The sequence below is a fragment of the Phocoena sinus genome, chromosome X (assembly GCF_008692025.1).
Source record: "Phocoena sinus isolate mPhoSin1 chromosome X, mPhoSin1.pri, whole genome shotgun sequence".
Lineage (NCBI taxonomy): Eukaryota > Metazoa > Chordata > Mammalia > Artiodactyla > Phocoenidae > Phocoena > Phocoena sinus.
Window position 1 is genome coordinate 110,493,701 of NC_045784.1, and position 17,737 is coordinate 110,511,437.

A 17,737-nucleotide genomic window follows, 5' to 3' on the forward strand; every position below is an offset into this window, starting at 1 on the left:
GAGTTCTGCCCACGGGGGCTGCAGCCCCGGCCGTTGCCACGAAAGGTGGGCCGCCCCGGAGACGCGAGGCGAGGCAGCGAGCCCCGGCATTTTTCCCTTCCCCAGCACCTGTCCCACTTCGGCGCCGGGGCTGGGGCTGCACCCGCGGACGGCCTCGGTGCCCGTGCCGGAGCCACGCACCGAGGTCGCCCGGGTTAGGGAAGTGGGGGGCCGGGGGAGGGGAGGGGCGGGGCGTCCGGTGGGGGCGCCCCCCCCGCAGGCAAGACCCCACCCCCCCGCATACACAGAGGCTAAACGGAGAAAGAGAGAGCCTCACATAAAGCTCGAGCGAAAACGCTTGCTCTCCGACCCCAAGCGGCGTTGCTCGCCCCCCCTCCTTCCTGGAGCCACGGGCTGGCCGGGGAAGGTGGCTCCGTTCTTCCCCCGTGGCCAGTGCGGGGTCTGCGGCTGCCCGGCGAGGTTTCGGCTTCCCCGGGGCTGGCAGGGGGAGCCCCGAGAACTGCAGGCCTGCCCCCCCTTCCTCCTCCTCCTTCCCCTCCTCCCCCACGTGTCCTCCCGGAGCCCAGCGGCCTGATCCCAGCACCCCCCTCCACCTCCCTCCTCCTCCCGCTTCGCCCGCTTCCCCGGCAGCGTGGAGAAGAGCAAAGTTGCGACAGCGGCCGAGGGGCTCTGCCCAGGTGAAGGGGGCTCCGTGGGAGCAGGGAAGCGGGGGGACGGCGCGGCCCTGCGGCGGGGGCGGAGAGAAGATAAAGAAACTTGCTTTCCTCGGCCCCCACCCCGCGCGGGTTCGGATCTTGCGTGGACCCAGCCAGCCCTCGTGGCGAGACGCGGCAACGCCGCCGGGACCGAGGCCGGCACCGGGACCGGGACCAGGACCGCGCGCCTGAGTCGGCTTGGCGGGCGCAGGCAGCGGGCCAGGCCGGCACCCAGGCAAGGGCGGGGTGGGTGGCCGTACACCGGACCGAACCGGGGACTCCGGTGGCCTGGGCGCGGGCCGAACCCGGATCGGGCCGAGTTGGGTGGCGAAGTAGGACGTGGATTCGGGGGCGGGGCGCGGCGGGAGGGGGAAACCAGGCCCGGCCGGACTGGCCTGGGCGTGGGGGCGGGGGGCGAGTTCGGGGCACTTGCTGGGCTCGGGACCGAGCAGTAGGGCGGGGCGGCGCGGCGCTAGGGGCTGGGCCGGACCAGCGGGGAGAGGGCGAGGGGAGGGGGAGCCGGGGGTGGAGTAGGGGCGTGGAGTTGCGAGCGGGGTCTGGCCTCGGCCGGGGGCGAAGGTAGATCGGCGGGGCCGCCAGCGGAGAGAGGGAGGCCCGCGGCAGCGCGGCGGCGGCGAAGGCCAGCTTCCGCGGAGTTTGTGCCCGGGCTTCCCGGGCTCCGGCAGCCTCAAGCGCACAAATGGGGCTAGGGGATTGACTGGTAAGCAACTACGAGTGTTAGACGGTGTTCGGTGGCGATTCCGGGAAAAGCTAGGAGAGACACTGTCTGCAATTATGCCGCACCCCCCCCACACCCACCTCTTTAGCATCTGGATTCTGCTCTCAGGGGGCCGCGGACCCTCCCCGCCGCAACCCGTTCACTCTCCAGCACTCCCACCGCCTCCCCCCGCCCCTTGCTCGGCCATCTGACTCTCCTAGGGTTGTGTGTTTGGGGGTGGACGACGGCAGGGGGGGTAATACTTTTCCTCTCGCGGCGGCAGCCTAGTTCCTATCTTATTCCTACATGTAGCATTGCTTCGAGTAGCATGGACATTGGGGTTTAGATAATCTACCCCCAACTAACGCCCCCCCCGCAAGCGATTTGATGGCTTTTAAGAAAGGGGACGAATCCCTGGATTTCCACGCCTGGGATGAGGTTTGAGGATTGGGATTCACCCCCAGCTCACTTCCACTACCAACCCCTCTTTCCTTGTGAGCCATTTCCACGGGGATCCGAACTTGAGGGGGGGGAACGGGAGAATTAATGTGCTTCTCTATCTCTACACAGGGTCGGCGTGGCCAAGGACGGCTAGTCTCGGAGGGAAAGTAGCCACCAGTCCAACTCGGGTCGCCCCCACTATTACTTCGGTGAGGGGGGCAACGCTAAGAAGGGGATACTGGTGGGTAAGGGCCCAGTATAAGGGAGGGGGCTGGGTAGTCGCCCCCGAGGGAGTCCCTTTCTTGGCAGGGAGGGAGACGCGAGCCCCGGCTTCAAGGGAGGGGTTCCGGGGAGGGAGATGGGGGGTGGCGATGAGGGGGGGCGGGATGAAGGGGGGAGTCACGCCCTGCTAGCAAGGGGAGCCTCCCTCAGGCCCCTGGGAGAAGGGGACTGAATGTGTCTGCTCTGTGCTGCAGGGCAGGGGAGATCTGGGGTCTCCGGATTTGCACACTGGATCCAGCACCAGTGGCCTGAGAAAGTCAGGTCGGGGCATAAGGTGGAGAGCGTTGGAAGAAAGAGAGAAACCCCTGGCCGTGGTGCACTGATCATTTCCCTTCCTCAACCTCCCCCTTCGTGGGGCGTACGGGGGGGGGCGTGGAGCTCCTGCAGCCTCTCGAATTGAGCGCCTCCGCCTCTCCTGGGAGTCTAGCTTTTTGCCCGGCTTGCTGCAGCTACCGCTGCCTCCCTCTCCGGAATCCGCTCGGTCCTCGCAGCGATCCCCTCCTCCTCCCCTCCCCTCCCAGTGTCACCGGGGCTGCTTGGCTCTGCCCCCTTCGCCGCCGCTTGCTCCCTGCTTTCGTCCCTCCCTCTCTTGCTCTCTCCCTCCCTTCGCCTCCTCCTCCCCATTCCTCCCCCCGGGCAGGCGGCATTCTGGGAGTTGTAGTCCCGCGGAGCGGTGGCTGGCGCCGCCCGCGAATCCGACCGGACTCCACTTCCCGTCGAGCCCTGCGACCGGCACCCACTCCACCAGGCTTCGCTCGCACACACAGACACACACACACACACACACACCGCTCTCCCCCTCACTCTTTCGCTCGCCGCGGCTGCTGCCAGTGTGTGGCTCTGTCTCTCCTCCGCTTTGCTGAGCCCTCCCTTCTTCCTCTCAGTTCCTAGAGTCCGACCGCCGCCGCCGCCGAGAGAGAGGAGAAGGAGGTCGGTGGCAATAAGGGGCGGAGGGGGCATCAGATCGGGGCAGTATTAGGCGGGTGGTGGCTCAGAGCGGGTAAGAGGGAGTCCGGGTGGCGGCCTGAGCCTCCCCGCGGAGCCGACTCGGGAACAGGTGCGTCTTTTTTTTCTCTCCTTCAACCCCTCCACCCCTTTTGACTCCCCGGCTTTCTCGTATCCTCCACCCGCTCCTTTCTACCTCAAGCCTTTCCCCAACCCTGTCCCTTCTTCGCCCCGCGGCCGCTCTGCTTGCCCCCCGGGGGCGCCGTCCTCTTCGTGTCCCCGGACGTAGCGCTCCCTGGAGCTCGCTCTGTCCTCGCCCCTCCCTTCGGGACAGCTCCCCTCCACTTCCCACCTTCGTACCCCATTCTTGCCCTACCCTGCCCCCTCCTCACCCCTTCTCCCTTAGCCAGGTGAGACTTGTTCGCCACGATCCGAGAGTCTTCATCCCGGCTGGGCGGGGGTCTCCATGGAAACGGGGGTCGGGTTGATCCTGGGGGGGAACCATTGGAATTACCCCACTCCTCGGAAAGGGAGGTGGAGGCTACGGTCTTGTTAACTACCTGGCCCCCAACCCCCTGATCCAAGGATCCGACGATCCGAAGGGAGACTGGCCATCAGGGCAGGGCGAGAAAGGGCTTGTTTTTTTGGGGGGGGGGGCTGTCCGTGATGAAGTCCTGAAGAGACCAGGAGAAAATACCCTCCAACCTCAGAGGGGAGGTGCGACGGGTGCTCTTAAGGGCTGCTTTCTCCCTGGTGTCGGGGTGCAGGAACCGTAGGGTAAGGGGTACCCCTAGGTGGCGGCGGGGCCTGGGTTCGGGAGTGGGAGTGCTGTGATGGGGGCAGGGGCAATTATCCGAGTCCCTGGAAAAAAGGCGGGGGATGACTTCGGAGCGCCCTGGCTCCGCTGCCCTCGCTCTAGGGGCGGGGGCGCCGGGCCGGGCGCGGCGGGGAGGGGGCTTAAATTGAAGGAGGATGAGATCGGGGGCAATTCATACTAGCCCCAGCAAGCCAGGGGGGAGATCCGGCGTGCAAGCTCTCCACCCGCTTCGCGCCAGGCCTGGAGGCAAGGGGTCTGAGAGCGAAGCCGAGGGCTGCAAGGAGGGAGGCTCCGGTTACTGGGCCGGGTTTCGGGATCGGGGGCAATCCCCCAGCCCTTGGAGAAGGAGGGAGAGGGATGGCCGCGAACCCCAGGGCTCCCCCACCCCGGGTCCTAAGGGGCGTGAGGAACGGACAGCAGGCCTGGCGGAGCTGGATTCGAACGGATCGCGGCTGGGGACTGGGGGTGGGGTGGGGGCTTAGTGGTGGGCTTTGGGGGGAGCAGTCCCGCGGCGGGGCGGGCGGGCGGGGCGTGGGGCTCCGGCGGGCGGCGGGGCGGGGCCGGGGCGGCGCTGCTGCCGCTGCCGCCGCCGCCGCTGCTGCTCCTGCTGGGGCCGCCGCAGCCGTTGCCGTCGCCGCCGCCGCCGCCGCTTCTGGGTGGGGAACGGAGGCCAAAGGGAGTCCCGTGCCGGGGCAGAGGGCGCCGGCGGCGCGCGGTGGGGAGGGGGCCGTCCTGGGGGCGGGTGCAGGCGGGGGGTGGAGCCCCCGACGGGGGGCGGTACGAGCCGGGACGACGACGACGAAGAGCCCCGGGGGCCGGGTGCATGGAGGACGAGGTGCTGGGAGAAGGAAGCGGGGGGTGGGTCCCGCGACGGGCCTCGTGGGCTTGGCTCCTCGAGGTTCTGCTTCGGGACAGAGCCCTGTGGGGGTGCCCAGAGGCCCGGGAAGGGACCGGGAGGTGAGCTGGACGATGGAGGGGGCCCTCCTTGCTGGGGTCCCGCCGAGAGGAAGGCTGGGCCAGAGGGACGTCCGGGGCAAGGCTGGGAGGAGCCGGCCGCACCTCGGCTGGGGATTTCGAGTTATGGAGGTGCGGGAGATTGTTGTAGGCAAAGACGTGGTCGAGGGGAAAGGCGGGAGGGAACCACACTGCAAACCTGGGAGGCCGGTGGGGGTGCCCTTCTATTCCGCCCGCCCCCCCCCCCCCCCGCCAGTGGAAGCACTCTGGTTTTGTTTTATTGTTTTGAAAATTTTCACTGTTGTCTGTACGAAGCTGTCGATGCGGTGATACTTATTTATTCTTGGTGTCTTCTAGAGTAGACAGTAAGGACAGGCGTACCTTGGTGAGGACGCGTCTAGCCCACGGTTTAGGGGCTCTTTATGCGAGTGTGAGAAGGGGACCCTGTAACTTCTGCGGCAGCGGAATACTCTCAAGGCAGTTTGGAGACAGTCCCCGTGGCACAGAGGTGGAGTACAATTGCAGAAATGTTTGGTGAGACTTCTGGGGGTGCAACTGTAGGTTTGCATTGCCCTGGTTAGCCCGTGGTTCTTTCAACTTAGAAGGCTATTTCTCAAAGTCACACTGCTGAAACGTTTTTTGGGGGAAGTGAATGGGGTATGTATTCGGGGTTGGGATTAGATTAGGTTGATAATAAAATTACCAGGTTGGAAGGGACTTTAAAGGTCATCTAATTGTCTGTTTACCTGTCCTGTCCTTGAATGTTGGGAGAGAGGAAGCTTTATTTGGGGAGAGATGGTAGGCAGCACAGTGGAGCAGAGTTTAGGGGTACTTAGATTGGATGGGGATGTCACCACGTAGTACTGAAGAGGACAGTATGTAGGAAAGAAATTCGGAGGATTCCACCGGGGGATTAAATGGGGTAACCTAATCCCAAGAATCATCCAGAGGCTCCAAATAGAAGCAGAATGCAGGGGGAGGAACCTGTAAAATTTTGATGGAGAAGCAAAGTTAGTAGGAAAGACTGGGAGAGCTAGGAGGAGCAGGAGGCTTGGTGATGCAAGTTAAGAGAATCTGAAGGCTGATGGAGTTGAGGAGGGACATGGCCATCTGACCAAGCTATGTGGATATTGCTAGGCAGTCTCATCTTTTGATACGGCGACTGAGGCAGCTGCTCTTGGGGTGGATGTAGGGGACAAGAGGCACAGGCCATGGGGCACAGAGCCTTACTCAAATTGATGTTACGAGGGTTGACCCCGTTGCTAGCTTTGCAGCAAAGGTAGGTAGGTTTCTTTTTGTTATGGCCCTGAGAAGTTGCTGATGAAGGAAGGGGAGAGGACTCTGATGTCTCGGTTAAGGAGGACTAGTTCTTGAGGCCACAAGGAAGAGATAGCAAATTGTTGGGACAGGGCAGAGGAAAGCTAAGTCCCTGGGAAACTCTGCAGTTGGAGTCTGGATTGGGCAGAGTGGAGGGGATTTCCACAAGCAATGGTGGCTGTACCAAGGGCACTTGTAGAGCTGGTTGTTTTGATTTACCAGGAGAGGCTAGGGAGGGAAGGAGGATCCCTTTCTTTCTCAGTGATGTAAACTTTCTTGGGAAGCAAAGGGGGTTCCTCCAGATGTCTCTTTGCTTTACTCATGCTACAATTCACTACATAGGAAAAAAAAGGTTAGTACAGGGGGCAGAGGATCTCAACACGATGAGTCTGGATTATGGGTTTTAGAGGGTATTCTTTTAGGGGAACAGAATTATGGGAGAAAAGGACTTGAATACTAGAAAGAAGGAAGGCAGAAAGAGAAGTCAGAAGTGGGTTGGTTGGACAGTGAAGAGGGAAGAAAGGTGATCACACTGGTTCCATGTTAGGGCTAAGTAGGAAAAAGTGGAACCTTGAAATCTCCAGGGTAATGTTTTCCAAAGTAAAGTTTGAAGAATCTTTAAGGCTCTTTACACTTCCATGCTAGAATCAGTAAGGTTTGAGCAAGAGAGAAGGATGATCTTGGGTAAAAATAGGGCTACAGAGAAACTGATATGTAGGAAGAAATAGAAATATATTTACACATAAGGAAATAGGGAGTTTAGGGATACTATACAGGCTGAAAAATGCAGAATAGAGAAAGAGGGTGGAATAACAAGCCAAAGGAGGAAGGTGTTTATTCAGATGTCATTGGGAGCTGGTGTGGGGAAGGTAAAAACTTGCCTTTGATAGCCACTGCCCTGGGAGGGCCCAGGAAGCAGAAGTTAGCTGGGATCCAGGGCTTGTAAGTCTAAGCATTAATTAGAAAATCTAGACTAAAGTAAGGATATTGAATGGGGGAAGGAATTAACCATCCTAAATAGAATGGCCTTGAAAGAAGGAGAAAGTGGGAATACACCAGTTTTTCCAGTCTGCAAGTGGGAGGAATCCTAGATATATGGAGATGGATGATGGAAATTCCGGAAAGAAACAGGATAAAGAACAGTGGCCTGAGAGCCTTGGGCCAGAATTGGAGGGTGGGGTGGGGGTATGGAGGAGAGGCGCTAATTGGGGGTTGGACAGCTGGAGTGGTTCGTTGCTTCTAGGCTGAGCTAAGTTTGAGATGGACTAGAATGGCCTCAGAGGGTAGAGAGCTGTTTTCCAGTGTCAACCAGCATCTGGGATTGAGAGAGGAGGAGTTCATGGTTGAGTTGGGTGGGAAAGTGAACACTAGAGTGGAAAGGAGAGAGCGCTGGGGAAAGTGGAAATTGTTGGGATAAAATAGACAGGGAAAAGGAGAAGCCACTGATGATTACATGAGGGGGGAAGGAAGGCCCTAGACCTTTGAGTTTTCCAAAAGAAAGGAAATTTCTTAATGCTGGAGTTCCAGTTGGGTGTGAGTCTCTGCTTGCCAGAAGGTTTAGCATCTGACCGGCCAAAGAGGGAGGTAATAAGAAGTAATCTACCTTTCGGCCACTAGGATGCTATACAGTATTTTATATAATTTCACATACAAACTAGGCTTTATTAACGCCAGTTTTTGAATGGTCATCCTTAAAATAACGTAGAAACTGTTCTCCTTCTAAATCATATGCTTTCCTACTGTTCATAACTTAAAAGCACTCTTTTATGATGAAAACTTTCTTTGGTGAACTAAAGTTGAATTCTGGTCAAGAGTAAAATTTAACTCTTTTTCTATCCCCATCATTCCAATATACTGTTCTGGTTCCCTCTTTTTTTTTTTAAAGCAGAAGCCACCCTTTCCCCATAAAACATTAAAAAGTGAATCATTGTTTAAAAAGTGGCTGCAGGCTGCATGTCAAGGTCATAGTCTCCCTGCCCAATGGATTGTGATGAATTTGAAGAGAGATGATTTATTATTTGTAAAACGGGGTAATTTTTAGCTTATTCATGAGAGTATGTGACACAGGATACATCTTCATTTGGATTTTAAGAAGACCTTAAGCTAAGTATCCATGAAGAATTGAGAGTACTGAGGGGCAGGCAAAGTTTTGTGTTTTAGGCTTCTTTGACTGTCTGCTAAGAAACAAAATTTGGTTACCTCATTGCTAAGGTATGCCTAGAAATCTTAGTGTTAGTGCCATTTAAGGGTACAGTCGAGTTTTGTTATAATGCTGGTGTCCGGGGACAAGGAGAGCAAGCAGGTTTTCATTTTTCCAAGTTCTATAGAGAAGTGTACTACATGTGGCTCTGAGCCCCGGAGTGAGCGGATGCACTCTATACCTAGACCTGAGAGGTGATTAGGTGTCTTACTATGACGAGGCTTTACTCAGCATGACTTGGTGGTACCACGTACAGGTTAGTGTGGTCCAGTGGTTCTCAGACTTTAGCCTGCATCAGAATTATCTGGAGGCCTTTGGAGACATAACAGCCCTCGGTTACAGTCCTGATTCTTCTACTTCCTAGTCGTGTGGAACTTTCTTGAGCCTCAGTTTTCTCATCTATAAAATGGAGATGATAATCCCAGTCTCACAGGGCTGTGAGTATTACATGATGCATCTATAGTGCCAGGTCCATAGCAGGTGCCCAATAAATGGCATCTATTATTATAGTATAATCTAGTTTTTCTTATTCAACTGTGTCCTATGACATTACCTTTTTATATTACACTATGGTAAACATGGTGGCAGAAAGAAAACTATCAATAGCTCCTGAGTGCTCCCCTTATATCTTGATTCTCTGTGCTCTTTCTCCATATTTCTGTTGTATTAGTACATATTTAGCGTTTACGACGTGGTAGGAAGAAAGAGCTTGGCTCATCACTGCATTATTGCATCCACCTTTGAGGTGGAAGTGGCAGCTTCTTTAACAGCTGTGCTGTAACCCTGCTTAGTATTTCAGAACAGGAACTGAAGGGTGTATATCCAGTCGAAACTTCAGGGCACATTTTGGTCCGTCCTTTAGAAATGACCCAAATGTAGTTTACCAGGGTGACATTTTAAAAAGCCATTGCTTTCTGAAAAGGGCTGCTGTGTTTAATTATGACTGGTTGGGCTTTCCAGCTGTCTCTGACATCTGGAAGTTCTACAAGAGCTGGTAGATAGAGCCCAGGTCTGGTATGGCTCTATGACAAGGATGTTCATCAGTGATTGGATGAGAGAGATTAACGTCTCAAATAGCTCGGGTATCCCCAAACCAAACTTTTGGGCAGAGAAAAACGATGGGCTGTAAAATATAGTCCCTCTCTGCAGCCAAAGTGAACTTTGATGCCAACAATCAGCTATGCCAATATAGGGAGAGTGTGATACCAGGCCAATTTAAAACTAGATGAGTGAACAAATTAATAATTTCTGTTTGACTTCAGAAATGCAGCATTATTCTCTACCTGTCCCCCTCCCCAGCAGATCTACCTTCCTATTTATATTATGCTTAGGCAAATATTAAAATGAGTTGTTCCCTGAGCACACATCTACTATAAGTGGCAGAAGGCAGTCCATAAGTCGGCTGGGTTTAAAAATTAGCTGCGGCTAAGCTACAGATAATTGGAAGTTGACTTTATTGTTTTGCCCCAGCCCAATTTTATTTTATTTCTGTGGTTTCTTTATCATGGAAGTAAGGAGAAGAAAGAAAGTTTATGAGAGATCATGGGACGTAAAAGGAATTCAAAGACCCAATGCCTTTTTAAAAAAATTAACTAATTATTTATTTTTGGTTGTGTTGGGTCTTCGTTGCTGCACACGGGCTTTCTCTAGTTGCGGCGAGCAGGGGCTACTCTTCCTTGCAGTGCACGGGCTTCTCATTGTGGTGGCTTCTCTTGTTGTGGAGCACAGGCCCTAGGTGCGGGTGCTCAGTAGTTGTGGCTTGCAGGCTCTAGAGTGCAGCCTCAGTAGTTGTGGCGCACGGGCTTAGTCGCTCCATGGCATGTGGGATCTTCCCAGACCAGGGCTTGAATCCGTGTCCCCTGCACTGGCAGGTGGATTCTTAACCACTGCGCCACCAGGGAAGCCCGACACAGTGCTTTTTACATGGGGTTGTTCTTGGTTTCTGTGTGGGGTAGAGGGAATTTTAGTTTTTCCCTGTAGTTTAGCAAGTAATATCAAGCGCATATTGTGTACTTTGTGTCATGCTAGACACTATTGGGAGGAACTATTGAAAGAAGTAGAAAATATTTTTTCTAGCCTTGAGAAACCTATAGACTGGTAGCAGGTTGAGCCAATGTTGAGAGTTTGAAATTCTGTGAGCTAATTTGTGTGTGTGTGTGTGTGTGTGTGTACCTTTGAATGAGTAAATGTACAAAATGAGTTAAGCCCATATTCTGGGGTGAGAGAATAGAAAAAAAATAGGCTGATAATGGCCTCTCCAAGTATTTGTGTAAGAGGTCCAGGAGAGTTTTTTTTAAAAAGGCCAGGGCTTCCCTGGTGGCGCAGTGGTTGAGAGTCCGCCTGCCGATGCAGGGGACACGGGTTCGTGCCCCAGTCCGGGAAGATCCCACATGCCGCGGAGCGGCTGGGCCCGTGAGCCATGGCCACTGAGCCTGCGTGTCCGGAGCCTGTGCTCTGCAACGGGAGAGGCCAAAACAGTGAGAGGCCTGCGTACTTCCAAAAAAAAAAAAAAAAAAAAAAAAGGGCCAAAGTTTGGTGAGGAGGAGTTCTCTTTAGGTGAAAAATTCCATATCATGAATGCTGTATACTGAAATGGAGGACCTGAGAGCCACTGTCACAGTTTGTGGCAGGGAGGACACAGAAGCATCACAAAAGGGATTGAAGTCTCAGATTACAATGATTCAACTTTGGAGTGTGAAAGACACACCAAATATTCACATGGTCCTGCTGAAGACCAAATTGAGGAAAGCCAACTCATTTTTTTGATCTAGTAGAAATGAGAAGTGTTCAAAGGATGACCCTAGTTACTTAGGGTGACATTTTGAGGTGGCTTTGCATTTGGAAAAGGACTGATTAATTTCATGATGTTTAGGTTTTCTAGATATCTGTGACATCTAGAAGTTGTACAAAATCTTGTTCCTAGAGCCTAGGTCCAGTTTAAAGCTATGATGAGGTATTTTCCTTAGATGGAGTAAAATAATTTCCTTGCAGCAGGAAATGGAAGTGAGTACTATTTGAATAATAGGAAAAAAGTATCTTGGCAGTGGGTGGAAAAGCTAAAATGATCTGGTGGTATGAAAATATACGTGAGAGATTAAAACTTGTTTTTGCCTACTAAACTGCTGAAATCGATTACCTTTGGTCCGTTCAAGTGCTTTTGTGTTATTCTCAATTTTTGCAGATGACATAGTAACTGCATGTAGTGAGATGTCTCAGATGGTTGAGAAGTGGGGGCTGAAAATGCCCTCCAAGTTTTGCCCCCCACAGTTTAGGCTTTGGGTACTATCGTACAGCCGTCCCTTGGTATCTGCGGGGTATTGGTTACAGGAACCCCCGTGGATATCAAAATGGATATGAAAATCCGTGGACGCTCAAGTCCCTGACAAAAAATAGCGGAATAGAAGGAACACAGTCGGCCTTCTGCGTTCGCGCGCGAGGTTCGCATCCCCGATTCAGCCAACCGCGGATGTGAAACCCACGGTTACCGCTGGTAAACTGTATATCATTCTTCAAGGGTATTGCCAGTTTTGTGATTAGATGATTCTGAATGGGTTTGGCAGTTTTAAAACATCAAAATGACTCTGGATGGATTCAGCGCTTGTGAGGAGACTGAAAAGGCTGTGAGTTGGCTTGAGAAAGGTTTGGATGGTAATGCTCACCGGGAGAGCTCCAAAGAGATCGCAAGCCATTGGTCACTGCTTTGAGATGAATGTCTAGCTTCCCCAAGTGACTACTTTGGAGGTAACGACATTTATTCATTTGAATGAATAAGCTCTCATGCGTTTAGCAGATAGTTAACATTCCTTTGTATCCAAGTCTCATAAATGTTTATAAGGCAGGGTTTTCAAACATGGAGGTACCCATGGAGTGTGTGAAGGTGTCTTTGCTAGAGCCGTGTGCAGACAACTCCTTAGCCTTCTCGGTAAATACAGGAATGAATGCATCTGGGAACAGGATGCAGTGTCCCTTATAAGACTTATCCCTTGGAGTAGAACTCGTGGAACTATTTGGATAGAAAAAAAATTAAAAACTCAGGGTAACCAGGAAGTGCTAGAATAGAAGGTGGGGATGAACAGTGCAAAGGGCCCCTTCCTCCTTTCAATTGCCCAGCAGATTATTTTCAGTTGATTTTGTGTGTTTGTATGTTTGTGTGTGGTGGTGTATGGTGGTAGAGGAACCTGTTTTGCATAAAGGGAAGCAGAGTGATTGGGGCATGTATACAGGACTCTTGAGTTTCAAGGAATGGTATTTGGTTAATGGTAGGGAAAGAAGAGGGCATATTGATATTGAGGGGAGAGCCAGAGGAGAATATTAGAATATCCTTATATGGGAAATCATTAAATTAGAACTATTTAAGTTGGAAGAACTTCCTCACTGGGGGGTGAGGTTTTGGATATGTAATTAAGTAGGAAAAATAGGAATGCTAGTCCTACACGTGGAAGAAGACAGAGGGACAAGGAGGGTAAGACCTGTGGTGAGGGTTCTATATCTGAAGTCAGGTCAAGTTATCCTTGTTGGGTATGTGTAAGCTTTCCTATTGAAAACAATGATTTTGAGACGTTTTGACATCTCTCTAAAGGCACTCCAGTGACTGGGTGGAAGCCGTGGCCTTTTCATGTTCCCTAGGATCTCAATGCCAGTGATCACTTGGATCTCCTTGGGGGTGTCTTAGATGCTGCTTCTCCCAAAGTGGGGTAGTAGGGTGGCCTTTCCTTTGCTTCTGTGAAATCAGAATGCGAATACCTCTGTCTTACGGGAGCTTTCCCCAGGGCTCTGGATTTCTCTTGGAGCAGTAGGTCCCAAAGTTGGTTTTCTTTACTTATTAGTCATCACTGACCCAGCCCTCCTTCTTTAACTGTCTACTGGCCACGCCTATCCTCTTGAGGACAGATTCAGGGCCAGGCTTCAAGAGGAATATTTTCCGGCTCTTTCATTTTTTTAGAGTCATAATTGCTTCCAGGTCACAAGACAGTGTGAACCAAAAGAGTCCTGGGGGAGTACTACCAGATTTAGTTTAACTGAGGCCTTCTTAATATTGAGTTTCTAATTTACTGTCTGGATGGCAGAGTCCAAGCTGGAGTAAATGGGCAGGTTTCATGCTATGTGTAGGGGTCCTAGTTGTGTCCCATGCGTTGCCAGCACCAGTTGTTCTGCATGTAAGGGGTCTTTGGCCACAAAAGGAGCTACGTGATTCTGGGGAACTGGTCCACTAGACTAACAAACACCCTGTCTGGTCATTTTCTTTTCTTTCCTTTTAGTTTTTAATAAATTTATTTATTTATTTTTGGCTGCATTGGGTCTTCGTTCCTGCACGTGGGCTTTCTCTAGCCCCGTGGCGAGCGGGGGCCACTCTGTTGCAGTGCACGGGCTTCTCATTGAGGTGGCTTCTCTTGTTGCGAGCACGGGCTCTAGGCACGCGGGCTTCGTAGTTGTGGCTCACGGACTCTAGAGTGCAGGCTCAGTAGTTGTTGCGCACGGGCTTAGTTGATCCGCGGCATGTGGGATCTTCCCAGGCCAGGGATCGAACCTGTGTCCCCTGCATTGGCAGGTGGATTCTTTTTTTTTAAAATAAATTTATTAATTTTATTATTTTATTTTATTTATTTATCGTTTCTGGCTGCGTTGGGTCTTCGTTGCTGCGCGTGGGCTTTTCTTTGGTTGCGGCGAGTGGGGGCTCCTGTTCGTTGCGGTTCACGGGCTTCTCATTGTGGTGGCTTCTCTTGTTGCGGAGCACAGGCTCTAGGTGTGTGGGCTTCAGTAGTTGCGGCACGCGGGCTCAGTAGTTTTGGCCCATGGGCTTAGCTGCTCCGCGGCATGCGGGATCTTCCCAGACCAGGGATCGAACCCATGTCCCCTGCACTGGCAGGTGGATTCTCAACCACTGCATGGCAGGCGGATTCTCAACCACCGTGCCACCAGGGAAATCCCCTGTCTGGTCATTTTTCAAGGGTAAAAACTAAAAGTTTTTAACAATGTCTACTTTCGTAAAAAAAAAAAAATAAGTCAGATAGATGCTCTGTTACCTCCTGTCATGCCCTCCTCTTCCTCACATGCTTTTGCTTGTCGTTGTTGTGAAATCTGCTTGTTTGGGCATCTTCCTTTCAAAACAGAACCAAAAAAGTCTACCCAATCTGTACAATCTCCTTTGAGATTTTAGTGCTGACTGTCCCTTATTACCAACTCTCCCAACCCTAACTTGGGCTACGATTCGATGTTCTTCCCCTTTTGAGAACATATTCTCTCTACACTTTTCTAAAATGTCTGTCTTCAGTGCTTCCCCCCAGTGTTTCAGTTTGGCCCACTATGGTGAAATATTTCAGGTTCCCCTATTTCATTTTTGGTTGTTATATGCTATGGGCTTCTCTTTTATGCCTTTCACACCTGCACTTGTCTTCAAGCATTTTTTTTTTCCGTTTGGATTTTTTGGGGAAAGAGTTCTACCTCATCATGGTTTTTCTTCTACTACCTGCTCGCCCTCAGCTTAGCGACGCTTTTCACCATTTTAAGGTTATTGCTCTCCGATTAGTCCATTTCTCTTTGGTCTCCCCTGTTTCATAGTGCAGTGATTGTGCCTGGCTACCTGCTTCTTGCCGCCCGCTTCTTGGATTCATTCCCTTGTGTCTTGGTCAGTCCTTCTACTTATGTGTATATGTGCCTTCTAAATCAAAAAGTTTTCTTTCTTTATATTTTCAGCCACACTTATCACTTGGATTGGTGGAGCATGTGTTCTCCTTTGTTCTCACCACGAGTTGGATGTGTCTTTTGAGTTTTTCCCCCCAAAGTGGGGACAGCTCACAGTGGTCCTGCTGCCTTCCAGGCAGTGACCAGCATTCGATTCTGGGGCCGTGCAGCTGTTCATTGCTTAGCAATTACATGGTTGTGACATCTGGGAAAATCCTTTGCGGTATTTCGTATCCCTGCGCTTCCTGGGTCACTTGAGATTACCAGGTTTCTTCCAAGTTCCTTTTAGGAACTTCGCCTTTTGCCTTTGATGTGATGGTTCCCATCAGAGAGGGAGTGAGAGAGAGATTGAGAGTTGTACACCACACATGAGTGCAGACACTACGAGCAAAAGCAAGCTGGGCCCCAAGTGTGTACACCAGTGAAACCTACCAAGTGTGGCGTGTCTGTAGGATTTTTCCTTTCTGCTCACCTCTCCTGAGGCGTAGTGTACAGCTGAGTGGTTATTAATTTGATTGGATATGATAATAACAAAACAAAACCCTGGGCCTACTGGATTAGAATCTCCAGGGCTGGGACCTATGAATCTGTATTTTGAACCAGCACCTCAGTGATTCTGACTCTTGGGAAATGTTGGTGTGCATTGTCCTTCTTGACTCTTCCTGCCCTATGTGGGCATTGACACCACCGGTGCCTCTTTAGAAGTTCCCTTTGCCTACTCTCTGGCTCGGGAGAACCGATCTTTGCTTCTTGTGTAGACCACTTAGCTCTGTGCTCTCCTGACTGTGCTTTCTACCCCTCTCCTCCCCTCCCTGCCTCCGCAAAGGCTACTATTAATTAGCAGCAGAGGACTTCACGTAAGAAGAGGCGTTGGTCTGACAAAATCATAGTGGAAGCGTGGGAGGCCGAGATTTAAGCAGATGCTCTATCTTCAGGATCTTGTTAAAGTGGGGCTGCCTAGGGTCAGGTTTGCTCTCTAGGTGGTCATAAAATGCACATTGTATGATAATTATTTTGGTTTTTACTTGCTTTTCTTGTTGTTGTTATTGTTATTTGGGGATTTGGGGGGTCTAAAAACTCCCTTATCTAGGTAATGATGTTCTATACATTATTCTGTTTGCAAATGCCAGGATTCCCCCCTCTGATTTCTGTCCCAGGCTGGTCAGCCAACAGGCTGAGCTGTTGTTTCCTAAACTGGGATATTCCAAGATACTCTAAGAAACAGTCAAAACTTGATCAACCGGGATGTTTAGGGACTGGGATCCCGGTGACCTGATGTGACGCAGACAGTCAACCCATTTGTCTTACCCCTTGTGGAAATCTCTCTAAAATTATGTGTGAGCCCACATAACTGTTTTAGGAATGTTAAAGATAACTTTCAGAAAAAGATAAAATCATGAGTCTCTTACAGATGTAAAAATGAACACGTATTAAAGATTTTATTTTACTCATTAATCAGCAAGAGAACCAGACAGATGTTGTAGCCGCTTCAAAGAAAAAGTCCAAAAAGCACAAATTTATATGGAGTAAAGGAATTGAATTGCAAATGGAGGCAAAACTGGTTTTTCCACAGTGGGGAGGAAAGTCAATCCAAACTGCATGGGACAAGACAGAGTTTGCATATCCATCAGTTACCTGCAATTTACAAAGGTGCAAAATAACTCAAAGACAATGAACTGGGCTAGTATCAGGCAGCTTGGAAGGGTGTGCTATAGACAGTGCATAGTGTTGTCATTGAAATACATTTTTTTTAAATAGTAAGCATGGTGAATACTTTTTAGGGAGGTTTCTTTTGCTTCATGTAATTTCTCAGGCTCACCACCTCAATTCTCATCCAGGTTTCACTTCCATATAACACGTATATACTGAGTACTTACTATACGTAAGGTATTGCAGAAGAACCAGAGACAGAAAAGACAGTATTTCTTACCGTAAGTAGCTGATTGTCTGGGGGTGGGGGCAAGACAGATGTGCCACATCCCCAACTAACCACACAGCAGAGGGACTAAGAATCTGTGCTGTGGTAGGGGTGGGAATGAAATGTTTGAGGAGAACCAGAGAGGGAGGAGTTAACCAACCAGGGGCTGGGGCTGGGGAGATGACATGATGACATTTAAGCTAGGCTTTGAGAGAGGACAGAAAGGAAGAGGGGACACAAGAGAGGCCACTTCAGGGAAGGGTCAGGAGTTGGGGTGGCAAGGGTGCAGGGAAATAGCAGAATGTGGCTGAAGAGGAGGCTAGACAGGAGGTTTGAGACCAGGTTGTGGAAGGCCCTGAATGCTGTGCTAAGAAATGTGGGCTTGATTCTGAAGACAGAGGAAAGCTATTGAAAGCTTTGGAGGAGGGAGGGGGTGACGTGATCCAACTGGTTCTTTAGAAGATGAATTGATTGTAGAATTAAGAGATTGGAGGCAGAGGGACCAGTTAAGAGGCTAGTGTAATATTCTGGTCGAGAGATGATGAGGGTCTGCATCAGGGCAGTGGTGAGACGGGTAGAAGGGAGAGGATGGAGATGGCATTATTAAGGCTTGACTCCTGATGGCATGTGGGTGGTGGGGGAGAGAAGGAGTTGAATGCTGAAATTTCCAGGCTAGGGGATAGTGGCGCTATTACCTAAGATAGGAAGCACGCTGGGTATGGGGGTGGGGAGCAGGTTTATGGTAACAGATAATGAGTTCGGTTTGAAA

General features: G+C 51.3%; 1 protein-coding gene across 9 annotated transcripts in view; it reads left to right on the forward strand.

Moving 5' to 3' along the window:
• The first annotated feature begins 563 nt into the window (after positions 1-563).
• Positions 564-17,737, forward strand: part of BCORL1 (BCL6 corepressor like 1) — a 61,420-nt gene continuing 44,246 nt past the window's right edge. For 3 of the 9 annotated variants that reach the window (XM_032620203.1, XM_032620213.1, XM_032620211.1), the window contains exon 1: positions 2,940-3,066. The gene's annotated coding sequence lies outside the window, so the exon portion shown is untranslated. Of the gene's footprint in view, positions 678-1,280; positions 1,417-1,983; positions 2,096-2,939; positions 3,067-3,099; positions 3,194-5,288; positions 5,387-17,737 lie in introns of those variants that run through there. The other 6 variants (XM_032620212.1, XM_032620204.1, XM_032620206.1 and 3 more) reach the window with 5 other exon arrangements.